Below are 12,304 nucleotides of genomic sequence, written 5' to 3'. Positions count from 1 at the left end.
ATGGGCAGAGGCTTGGGCAGTAAACTATTCTTTTCTGCATCACTACTTCAACACCACCATCACGCAGCCATGGCTGGAGTGGTACTCGCGTACAAAGAATAAGATCTGCAGTTCATTTCCAGACCGCAGTTTGATGCAAGTGATAGTAATTGAGTGTCAGCAAAGTATTATTGGAAGTAGAAGTTAGTGACAAAGCACGAATGAGACAGCCATGCTTTCCGAGATGCAAGTCTTAAAACAGAAATCTTAACCAAGAGAAACAAAGGAATCCAAAGAAACCCAAAGCATCCACACAATGGTAAAGCAGGAAACAGAATTCCATACATCTTGAGAGTCCTTTATTTAGAAGAAAAACCATGAAACTATTCTGAGTCCTATCCAAAGCCAAAATATATGTAATGTTTCAAACACAGATGAGGAAAAAACCCTAATTCATGTATTTAATGTAGTTATACAAAAGCAAGACAACATGAGTCATTGCAGAACTTCATAAACCACGTAACATGCATTTTTGCTAAATCACTTTGCAACACATTTGGGTTGTTATCAAAGAGGTCATTCGTTTGTGGAAACATGGATCTGACTGCAATTACGACTAGACTGTTTTTTACTCCATAAACGAGTAATCTCTAACAGATTTAAGACACTAAATTCTTTACATGCCTTAAGGGGCAAATAAGCCTTCTTTAGGCGATAAATAGTTATATATTCAAGCACTACTGCAAAGGTTTTTCTCCTCACCTCACACCTGCTTTGTTTATAATAATGTTTTCATAGAGCAGATAGAAATATTTTATGATGTAAAACTAACAATCTAAACCTCTTTACTGGAATACTTATGCCTGGTATTCCTGTACCTTAAAGCTTCAACTATAACTGAATGCCAGCTTTGCTTTGGTTAAAGTTAGGAAGCGTCAGCTGTTACAAGTTGACTTTTCTAAGGGCTGTAAACTCTGTGTGCTGATTTAAACTTCATGGAAAGATTAGTTCCCAACAGAGATGTGGGGAATAGTTACAAGATTTAAAAGTGGGTTCTCAGCAAAGAAGTCACAGGTTCTATCTGCAGGTGAAACAAATCACAGTAAAAGACAAATACTAAAGCTGAAACTATGCCCTTTATTGTCTGCTTTCATCCTGTTCGTGTCTACCAAGTGATCCGACTCAACTATTATTTAAGTCAATGCAAAACGTTTGCAATCTCAGCAGGAACTTATATTCAAGGAGGGTTAGTTCCACAGATGAGTCTGTGGGAAAGACTGGATTGTGACGGTGAGACAGACTAGAAATGATCAAAAATAGACTAGTTCTTTATCCAAAGATTTTAATTTCACTGGATTGAACTTAATTTAAAGGGCTCAAATATCTTTGTATGAACAAAGAGATGGGTTTTGGTCAATAAATGTAATCAATGTGCATTCTCAAGTTTTAGGAAGTTATACATTCCTTATGGGCTAAAACTTGTTATGCTTCTGCCCCCCCTCATTTTAGATAAATAAAAGCTACTGTTTCCTTTCTGACCCAGTCTTCACATAAACAACATTAATTGCTTGGTAAGAGATGCCTGCTTGCAATTCAAGCCTATTCAAAAGTAAAAATACGTTTTCTTTTTAAGCTTCATCAGTTTTAAATTTTACCCAAGTACACTTTATTTTGAAATGCTCTTTAGCCTTCTCACTTGTTTTCCTACAGATTTTTATGAACTGAAATTTCATGAAAATGAATTCACTTGGACAGGGGCCTCTTAGACCTGAGCTGTAAGCAACTACCTGAATAACGGAAGTTTATAAGGTGTTACTGAGTTACCCCGGAACAGCTGCACAGCCCTAAAGAAGTAACTGAATAATAAAGAATAGTTTTAGTGTTATGAATACATACATGAGAAACCCAGAGCACAGCCTCTGAATTACCTATTGATCTATTGTATTGATTCCTGTACTACGTACTGCTAAGAGCAGGATTTCTATTTTGTTAAGTAATTTAATTTGAAACAGAAAAAAAAATTATTACAACTGTAAAGCAAAAAATTTTGCATTAGATCTCTCAATGTGAGCAAAAGCTTGTAAGCAGGGTGGCAGGTGACTGGTATATGGTTCTTCCATGAATGAAAGAAATTCCACTAATAGCAGCCAGGGCTCAAAACATGGACCGAGGGCAAGAAATTCTTATCTTTGTAAGATGCAGAGCTAGCATGGAGAATCCGAACATTTAAGGCTACCTTTGGGTTTTTCTGAATCTTACTTCATTTAGGTATGTTTCTAGGTAGGTTTGCTTTTAAGGAGTAAATTGCTGAACCACTCACAGATGGAGTAAGACCTTAATAACATTTAATACAGTCTCTGTAAAATAGTTCAAAACATTTTGCAGTGTAGCGACCATAGAATTCCTGTTTTCAAATTATTGCTTCCCAATTTAAAAAATAACAAGCACATCACCTATCAAGTCTTGGATTTGAAATCATTCAGACATTTATACTTCAATTCGGACATTTATACTACATCTGTCTCCCCCAGAAAAAGTTCTTTTCTGATAAGGTGAACAGAGCCTTTGCTGACAGAAGTCAGTGTACGTGTCTGACAGCTGGAGTCAGACTTCGTGCTTTTAGTAGTAACTGAAGTTTTTTTCAGGTAGATTTTTAAATCAATATGAAAAAGCAGTCAGTTTTGCCGTTACTACTTTAAGGACTTTATTCTGATGTTACTTCCAACACCATAAAAGTGGAGTCATTCTAGTGGAACAGACAACAAGACCAAAGTGAAAGGAAGTAACTAACAGGTGCCGTATGTAAGAAGCGGTTTTAAACACCAGGCTTTAAGCCTATGTGACAGCTCTGTTGTAATAGTACTATATTACTTAAAATTAATATGGAACAACCTATTACAAAAAATTACATAAATCCATTTACCACAGATTGAGATGCCTTAAAAAGATTAGCTATAAGGAAAAACAGTGTCTACAACTTTCAGTAATTACATGAATTAAGGCAAATGTATCCTTAAATGCTATATTTAGGAATGCCTACTATAGTACTTGTTTTAAAGAATGAAAACAAAAATGAAACCATGCTACGTGTGCCCTATGAAGGCAACATGAGGAGATTATAACAGCGAATAAAGGAGAAAACCCTCAGGGGTGCAGGAACTTAGAAGCCAGAACGACCACTATCAGAAGCTCTACATACAGTGCAGCTATTTGTACTTCTATTCTGCAGGCACACAAAAATTCTCTATCAGAAAATCACTTTCTGTTTTTGAGATCTGTTCATTAACAGCTCTTTACAGAGCAGTCACAGGAGTATTATTGTGTGCCTGAAATCAATTAAAAAGACTGGGTAAATGTGCTCCATTCATTGCCAATAAGCAGCAAATAAAGCTAAGTGAGTTTAAAATTCTAATTCCAGCTGCACTAGAAGTTAAGATCCACATGACTCCAACATCCTACCTTTATTTTAAGATTGGAAAGCCATTTATTCACTCACAAGGTATCGTTTTATTGGGGGCGGATCAAGAAGTCATGACTTTTATAAGTGAGCACCTTAATCTTCTGAAATCACCAGGAAAATATTCAGGTCAGTGATGTGCAAACTAACACTTTTTTTCTCTACAAGTTCTGTTTAAAGGTGCAGCAATCTCAAAACTTCTCCTATGACACCCTCACAAGGAAAAAATAGTTCCTGGAGACACTAAATTGAAAAAAGTAATTGGAAACCGTTCCAATTTTAGTACTACAAGGAGAAGACAAAACTGGATTTTGTTACTTACATATTTCTGCAAGGGACAGTTTGGCCATTAAAATTTTTCAAATCAATATAATTTGTAATGCAGGCTGACAATAACAGACAAATTAAGACCCACATTCACCATCTGAGCCATATTCCTTATTGGCCACACTATTCACATTGCCTTAAGGGCTGAAGAGATGGTAAAGGTGTTGGCACGATTACAGAGAAAACATGGCTCAAAGAGCAAGTTTTTTTCATGGTGTTGAAGGACAGGAGGCCTTCTAGTCCCTTCACATCACTGGAACAGCACAAACTGACTCACGCTCGGACTTGAGTGCAACCTGAACACTTGCTGCTAAATGCACTTCCGCTGACATTTCATATTTCATGAAAGCCAAAACGTCACATGAAAATTAGCATCAACAAAACTGGTAAGCAGACGGCATTCAAGTCAGCTTTACATTGTTTTCATTCACAAGTTTCATTCTAGAGACAGTAAAAAATTTCCTCAGAAATTGTCAGGGAACGGTTTTCCTCTGTCAGTTCTCACATTACTCCGCATACGTTTCTAGCTAGTTAAATAAAACCTCAACAGGTCGCGTCAATACATGGGCACCAGTAGTGACACCACTGATGTGTCACCCCACTTACGCTGTTATTAATACAAACGCTTTCCTTAGATGCAACACAGGTTTTTCTGTCTAGGAGGAATTACGAGTAAGGTTTTTATTTCTGTGAAGTGCAGCATGTCCCACACCAAGGCTCAGTTTACATTTGTACGAGGGACTGCCCAAAGGCTGCTGGGTGGATTCTCCAGCAGGAAAAAAAACCAAACCAAACCAAACCAAAAAAAAGGGCTGTGGATGAGACTCATATCAAAAGTGGTTCTTGCACTAGAAAGCTTAAATGTAGAACTGGGCAGAGAAATGATCCTGTCTTCCCTCCTCTGTGAGGTTTTGATCATCATAGATTAAACCAGAGCATTCATGTTAGTTATTTTTTGATTTTAATAAAATCAAAACACTAGTTTTCCAAATAATCTTTTTTCTTCATCTTAATCCTTCTGGCTAAAATGTTTTAGGTTTGGGTCTAAACTGTATCCCCATCCCCACGGCACCTTCCCTGAAGAAGGTGGATGATTTTCCACTGGGGGGGAAAAAAAAAAACAACAAAAAACCAACAACACAAAACATTCTCCAGTGGACAAAAACTCTGTTGCAGAGACCAATTTTCCATTGAAAAATAACTTCAAGAGAAATTAATCAGAATTTAGTTATCTATATGGAAAAGATGGAAAAGAGTTAGGAAGTAAAAGAAGTGGCATTCCAGGAAGTTACTTTTCTAATGGTTGTACAAAGATCAATTCACAGTGGAATTAGTGATAAAATGCAGGACTTGCATCCAGAATATCATCCCCAGGATGGTACGTCTTTTATTATGAAGAACTTTAGAGGGTAGGAACTTCCTCTGAGAGGAGACGTTTTCACTCTCACTTGTGAGAGGGCAACAGCTCCTGCTGTAAATTCGAAGCTGAAGCAAAGACGACTGACAGCACACTCACCACGCAGGACAGTGCTCACGCACACACTTAGTGTGCCAACGGCACTGCGAAACCACAGGTGGCCTCCGAAAGAAGAGTGCGCACCTAGAGGACCGTGGCAGCCATCCCAGACACTGCCCGAGGTACAGATACAAAACACAATCAAGGCTGTCAAGAGACTTTCAGAAAGGGGACAAACTGAGTGAACAATGTACCACAAATGTGCCAGCAATGTCATCTGGTCTAAGGATAAAAGAAGGCAGCGCAGACGGTCCTGCACGACAGTAAGGAATTATGACCTAATCTCAGAGAATGGCTACAGCCTGCCTTATCCAGCCAAAGGTCTTCTGGTACAGACGCTCCCTGGAAGGGAGTGAATGCGCCACTACTGGTGATGAGCTGCTGCTAACCAGGGCGAGAGAGACATGCCTCCGCAACTCACAGCTGTGAAAGAAAGTGGCCTCTACTATTTTAGTTATAGGATTATCTTGCTGAGTCTGCCTAAAAGCTTCTTCTTGTCTCATACGGTGCCCAGGAACATCCCAGTCCTGTGCAACTGAGCGGTTCACAGATTCTTTGGTTGCTGAAGATCACAGCAGTTGCTTATTTTGTTGTGGTTTTTTTTTCTGGTTCATTCAAATAAAAATCACAAAAAGAGTAACAAACTCTGCTTGTAACTCATTGAGTTATATAGGATACGTATTGCTGTGGCTTTTATAACAAGACTGTAACCATCACCTGCTCTCGTCCACTCAAGCCCATGCAGTCATCTCAGCGTTTCTTTCTCATTTCCATGAAGTGTGGTTCCCAGAGTCTTGTTCCCATTATTTCAAACAGCGCTCACAGAATTTTCTTCCAAAATATCAAGGCTAATTTTTTTCCTAACGCCAAAACCCCAAACTTGCTCTATACAATTACTTCATCTATTTCTTCCACATTAAAAAGTCTTTCTACTGAGTAATATAAATCCCTACTTTATGACATTTTTGTCAATTGCTGAACACATTATCAAGAATAAATATTTATTACTACTGAACCAGCTCTAGAAACAGCGAAACAAGATGCACGAAGTAGTTTTATTGTGCCTTTTATTTTTATAAAACAAAATAATTTGTGAGTGTATTGCTTTTTTAATCCAATATGTTGTGTTTGTTTTAGGGGCAGCGTACTCTTGTGACAAAGCACTTCCATAAATGCATTCCCACGGGGCGGCTGGAAGACTAGCCTATCTCCTGATGCCTCTTCTAAGGGTAGAAAGAAAGTATTCCACAGCGTGGTGCCACCCAGGTAGCTAAGGGCAGGCACGTGATCACATTATGCCTAAATCCCACGGTCCTTTTCAGGCACACAATTCAGTGAAACCATTATTTTATTATAAGTGCTATAGACACATGTTTTTGCAAAAACATGATGGCACATAATAGCAGGATAAGCTAAGGTAACAATAATTTCTTTGAGATCTTAAACAGGCCCTTTATCATCTTACTACTAGTTTAATACCAATTTTCATCCAAGGCTATTAACATGATTTTAACACACAGCAAGTTCTAAACGGGAGACAGGCAAGTGAAAAGAGGATAAGAGGCAAAGACATTCCAAGTTGCTGTAAAATAGGAAGAGGCCACTTACAAATGCCAAGATTCTACACAAGCGCCCATCCAATGCACATCTATTCGCAGAAAAGAAGTCTGTGAAAGTCACTTAGTGATCAGACCCAAAGACAAACATTTATAGTAAATCGATATTAATTCACTGTTACATAACCTTGTACATGTCTCGGATCAAGGGGATGTCGTCACTTTGTCTTACAATACAGTACAAATGGCTCAAAGGTACTTTTCCACAACAGTTTCTTCAAGAGTTCATTTCTACCTTTTCACTTTTAAGTGCTTTGATTAAAATGCTTATGATGTCCCTGCAATTTATAGAACCTTTACTTACCTTATAGACACGCTTGTGTTCATCTGTTGTTTCCGCATACACAATTAAGCACCCGTAACACATGGTTTATTGACTAAAATAGCTGTTTGCTGGAACCCAGACAGTCTTTCAGGTCAATAGAAGAGTTGGTGCACTTAGTAATAGAATGATGCTAGAGTTGTTTTCCCCTACTGTATGTGCCATGCAAATACACAGATTAATTAACCTCTTGACAAAGTAATTATGCAGAAAGTGTAGTATGTAAAGGAGATGTTTCCATCCAGAACAGTTGTGCAGGCAAATATCAGGCAAATATGCTGAGAGGCTTCTAAAACACCTCATCGTGCTACAAGCTGGATTAACAATTGTAATTAAAGTCTCCAATACTGTTTATCTAAATATTGTATATATAAAAAGTGTGGACTAATCTGTAGTGAACAGGTTGAGGAGGAGAGAGCTGGGAGAAAAAAGTGTATTTTTCAACAAAGAGCAAAAATTTAAATGCATAATATTTTACTGTAAAAAATAACTGATAGGTTACAAGATTGTCTGAAACATATTTGTAAATTTTAAATATAGCAAGGCCATTGAGTTTTACTATTGTGATTGTATGTTATACAATGCAGGATATAAAAGTGTAATCAAGTACGTCATGAAGCGCTGATGAGCTGAAGGTTCAGCACGAAGATATCACCTGGTTAGATCGAGATAAACTGGGCCTAAACACCACCCATTAACTTCACTTGGTCCCTTTACGACCAGTATTTTCTCACTGGAAATATTTAGAGAAATTTCAAAATGTAACTGTCACTTTCTATTGCTAAGAGCAAAGTGGCTTACTTCAGCAAGAGCCCTGGGTAACTTGCTGCCTGCAAGTGTCGCTTTCAGGAAGGTCCAAGGAAATATTTCCTTAAACATGACTTTTATACCTTAGTTTGATCTACTTGGCATCCGTTTTGCACCAAACCAAACTGCTTGATACTTCAGGTGTAGTTGTCATTCTAGAGAAAGCACTTTTGTACCCACAGGTATCCATCATGGGTATCCATCTTAAGTCGAGTTTATTATCCTAGTTATATTATTAGTACCATGACAGCTTAACCCTGCAGTTCATTACTAACCAAAAACAGTTCTAGCAAGTAAAACTGTCTAATTTAATAAAAATACCAGCTGTTGCTTTTCCTTTCTAAACTTAAGTTAAATTGCTATAGCCTTTGTGGTGACGGAATACTTTCTAAATATAAGCACGTTTATAGTCCTGAATTGGAAAACTTACTGGACACACATTTTTCCTGCTGCTGTTTAGGTACACCAAAAATGTCTCTATAGTGCTAACGAACTGTTAGAAAATTAATTTTCTGCCACCATCATCTTCTGCTTCTATATCTTTAAGCGGAAGTTAAACATGGGATATTTCATTCCCAGTTTGGGGACATAAGGACAGTGAAAACAGAGTGTATCCACATTAATTCCTGAAATCTCTCTTCATTACACCAGGGAGCAGGAAATGGGGGGAGGATGTGGGCATCATCATACACACTAAATGAAAAACCCAAACCACAAACAAAAAGAAAAATCAATACCAAACAGGCCAAGTTTATAGAAAACTGGTGTGGGGATCAACAGCATCGCAGCATAACTTCTTATTTTACTGTCTCACATCATGCTTCGAAAGCGCGACTTTCCCCACCGTTGTAGGAATGGAGCAGGCAGTGAGCTGTGTGATAATCCTAAACTAACTGTGGAGACCCCCTTGGCAGTATGGTTCAGAAACTGCTCTGCCATTTGGAACAGGACAAAGAAAGAGGGCACCGAATCCAGTATTTCTAAGAAAATCAGCTTGTATTCAAAATTTCCGAGCCAAACAAAGACTATTTGGGAAAATAATTCTCAAGCAAGTCCCAAGCATGCTAAGCAATTCCAGCTGCTCAGCTTTACACTGAGTTTTTGAAGAGAACAGCATTCATGCTTTACTCTTGTGGGCCTTGTATTTCTATCTCTCTCACCACTTCCTTGCAAGATGTGCAAAATCTGCAGTTGCCTACTACAAGCTAAAAGCTGGTACGAAAGTCCTACTTTAATTAACAGAAAACAATGTTCTCAGAGTTCAGGGGGCTTCAGTCATTTTGCTAAACATAAAAAAAAAGATTGTCAAGGGTGCTTACTAACATGAGAAGATAATTATGGAAATTCACACGTAAACATACCCTTCAGACAAATTCTCGCTTTGTGGCCTCAAGACCACGTCAGGTACTACTGTTACCAGCAAAGAGGTGCAAAGGCTGCGGGGCGGGTGAGCACCTTTCTGCTAGTTCCCTCCCACAGCTGAGATTTCAAGGGTTAGAAGAAGCAAATCTATTTCGTATATTCATCAATAAATTTTAATGTACCACAGGCCACTTTCTCTGTATCCTTAAAACGGGGGATTTTCCAAAGGCTTCAGCCATATCAAGTCCCATTCACTCATTTCTGTCGAGCACGATTGATTTGGAGGAAGCTGGCCGTACAGTTTGTCATCCTGTTTCCAATGGTACCAGAGAAAGTTGTGAAAGTTTTTAAACCTAAGATCTGCATGCTATTGAATTACTTTTAAGTAATTATAATCTCTCTTGTACTCGGCTCTAATCTTTCAGTTTCTTTCTCCACCCAACTTGGCTTTCGTTATGTAATTCTGAAAACTTGCATTTCTGTTAAACCTTCCTGAAGATGAGACCATCAGCGAGAATACACTGTTCCACGCAAGATGATACACCTATTAAACAGAATAGTCATGTGCACATATTGTAATGACAGGTAGCACCAGATAGTGCAGTTAAAAGTAGCATTACTAGTTCATTTTCAGTTATGAACGATCTATTTATTTCACAAAATAAAATATAACTAACTGTTTTGCAGTCCAGATTCTACTGGTCACTTGTTTCAAAAGAAAATGGAAGTGTGCTCTGATTGTTTTGTCTCTACCTTTGTAGTGGGTGTAGTCTTGGTATGGAGTTACATCCCACCCCCCCCACTCCCCCCAAAGTCAATAAATTAATGTTTGTACTATATTCCTTGATTAAAAAAAGAAAAAAGCTATGCTTGCATTCTGTTGATGAACATCTGTTCAAGACAGTTTTATGCAAATTCATGTTTCTTGTTTAATTTGCTGGGTGGGCTCAACATCACTGAATTCTCTCCCCATGGGAACACTGTATTTACTGACACTCGGATGAGCTCGCATCTTCACCCCTCGCCCCGTCCAGCCTATCAATAGATCGAGCCTTTCCTTCAGCCACCACCACACCTGTACTGCGATAAATGAGAATAAGCAATGCCTCTTGTAAAAATGACATTGATTGTGCCTATAAATCAGATGTAGGAATGCAAATTAGTATCCGTTTTGGAAACAAGGAGCTTTACAAACATAAAACTCAACAGATTTAGGTCCAAAGTGCCTGACACATTTGTCCTAACATGAATCTTTAAAGAACGCTTAAAATTAGAACAATCACTTTACAACATTTTTTTTTCTTTTTCTCCTTTTTTACAACAGTAATTATTTTTAGTAACAGATTTTTCAGAATAATTTTCAAGATAAACTACCTGATTTTACACCATTCCTGTGAGCTGAATGCAGATGCAGTGGGGTTTTTGTGTGAGTGTGTTTTGTTTTTTGGGGTTTTTTTAACTGATGAGAAAACGAGGATGGGCGGTCACCAGCTCAACATGATATTCATCACCAGATGCACTGGAAAATTCTAACTCTCATTAATTTCATTTAAGGTTGTATGTACAACTCAGCTGACATAAGACATTCAAAATTACAGACTGCTTTTAAAGAGCTCAATGCAACTTTCCAAGGTCAGATGAGTCAAGACAGAACAAAAGTGAAAATTCGTAAGTTTCCTCCTCTGTGGCACGTTTTATAATTACTGATAGACTAGCAAGAACCACACAAGGAAGTCTAAGGGTGGTACAATTGCAAAATGATACATTTTGCAGAGGGATAAAGTCCACCTACTCTTCTTTTAGCTGGAATTTTCCAACCTACTTTTGCGTATTCAGCAAAACCTGAATTCCTATTTTAAAGAGGCAAAGGATAGCACTCACCCACCCCATCGGAGGATTTGCTCAAATATTCGAAGTAGGGAAGAGCTAACACACAGTCTTCCACCACAGTCCAGATACAGCTATAACAATCTGGACCCAATTTTCAGTTACCAAAAGGAAGCCAGTAAGATACGGGACTTTACAGTACATGCACTAAACTGGGATTGAGGGTATTGAAATTTGTTTCCTGATGCTGTCAAAAGTCTCACGTGTGACCTTGAGAAGTTCGTGATCTCTCTGGAATTTACATTTGGGCACTCCACACAATAATGATTTCTGTCTTTTCTACATATATTGTAAACTCTTCAAATCAGGGTTTGCTTTATTACATGCTTATTACAGCAAAAAACCCCAATTAAGTACCAAAACCATCGTTGTTCTCCAAGTTTCCACAATATATAAATACACTAAGAATAATTTGAGCCTCCAAATCATACAAGTCAATGTCAGGAGACATTCTGTCTCGTTAAAGAGAATGTCAGGAGCCTCTTCATCCCACTTACTCTGCAATTGGTGAACATTCATCCACCTCACAGTGGGTAGAAACACCTCTCACTTTCAGAAGATACGATATTTTTATGCACACACTTATATGCAGCTGTTATTAAGAATGCAGTCACATCATTTTTTATTCTAATAGTGGGAGTACATAATCAGTTCAAGTGCTGCACTAGTAAGGAGAATTCAAGACAAATTATAAGTCATAGATAATTACTATTAATAGAAAATATGCCTCAAGGAGAATGGAGTTATTAGATAAACATCATTGCAGTGCTTAGTAGCTCAGGAGTAGATAAAAGAAAGGAGAATGATTTGCTTTGGGATTCCTCCACCCTGTAGTAGTTGAAGGCATATCTTTTTTTAGAATCCTTTCTGTTCCTAGCCACATAAATGCAGATTTTGTTTTAGAAGAGGCATGAGAAACTACAGAACAGTGCCATCTTGAAGCAGTGCGATATTTGGTATTGTTGCAGGAGACGCAATAGCTCCTCTGCCAAAGCCAAGGCTCACACTTGCCCGTGCACACTTTTCTGCCT

This window comes from Chroicocephalus ridibundus, chromosome 11, assembly GCF_963924245.1.
Source record: "Chroicocephalus ridibundus chromosome 11, bChrRid1.1, whole genome shotgun sequence".
Taxonomy (NCBI): domain Eukaryota; kingdom Metazoa; phylum Chordata; class Aves; order Charadriiformes; family Laridae; genus Chroicocephalus; species Chroicocephalus ridibundus.
The sequence above is the reverse complement of the archived record's forward strand: the minus strand, read 5'-3'. Positions refer to the sequence as shown.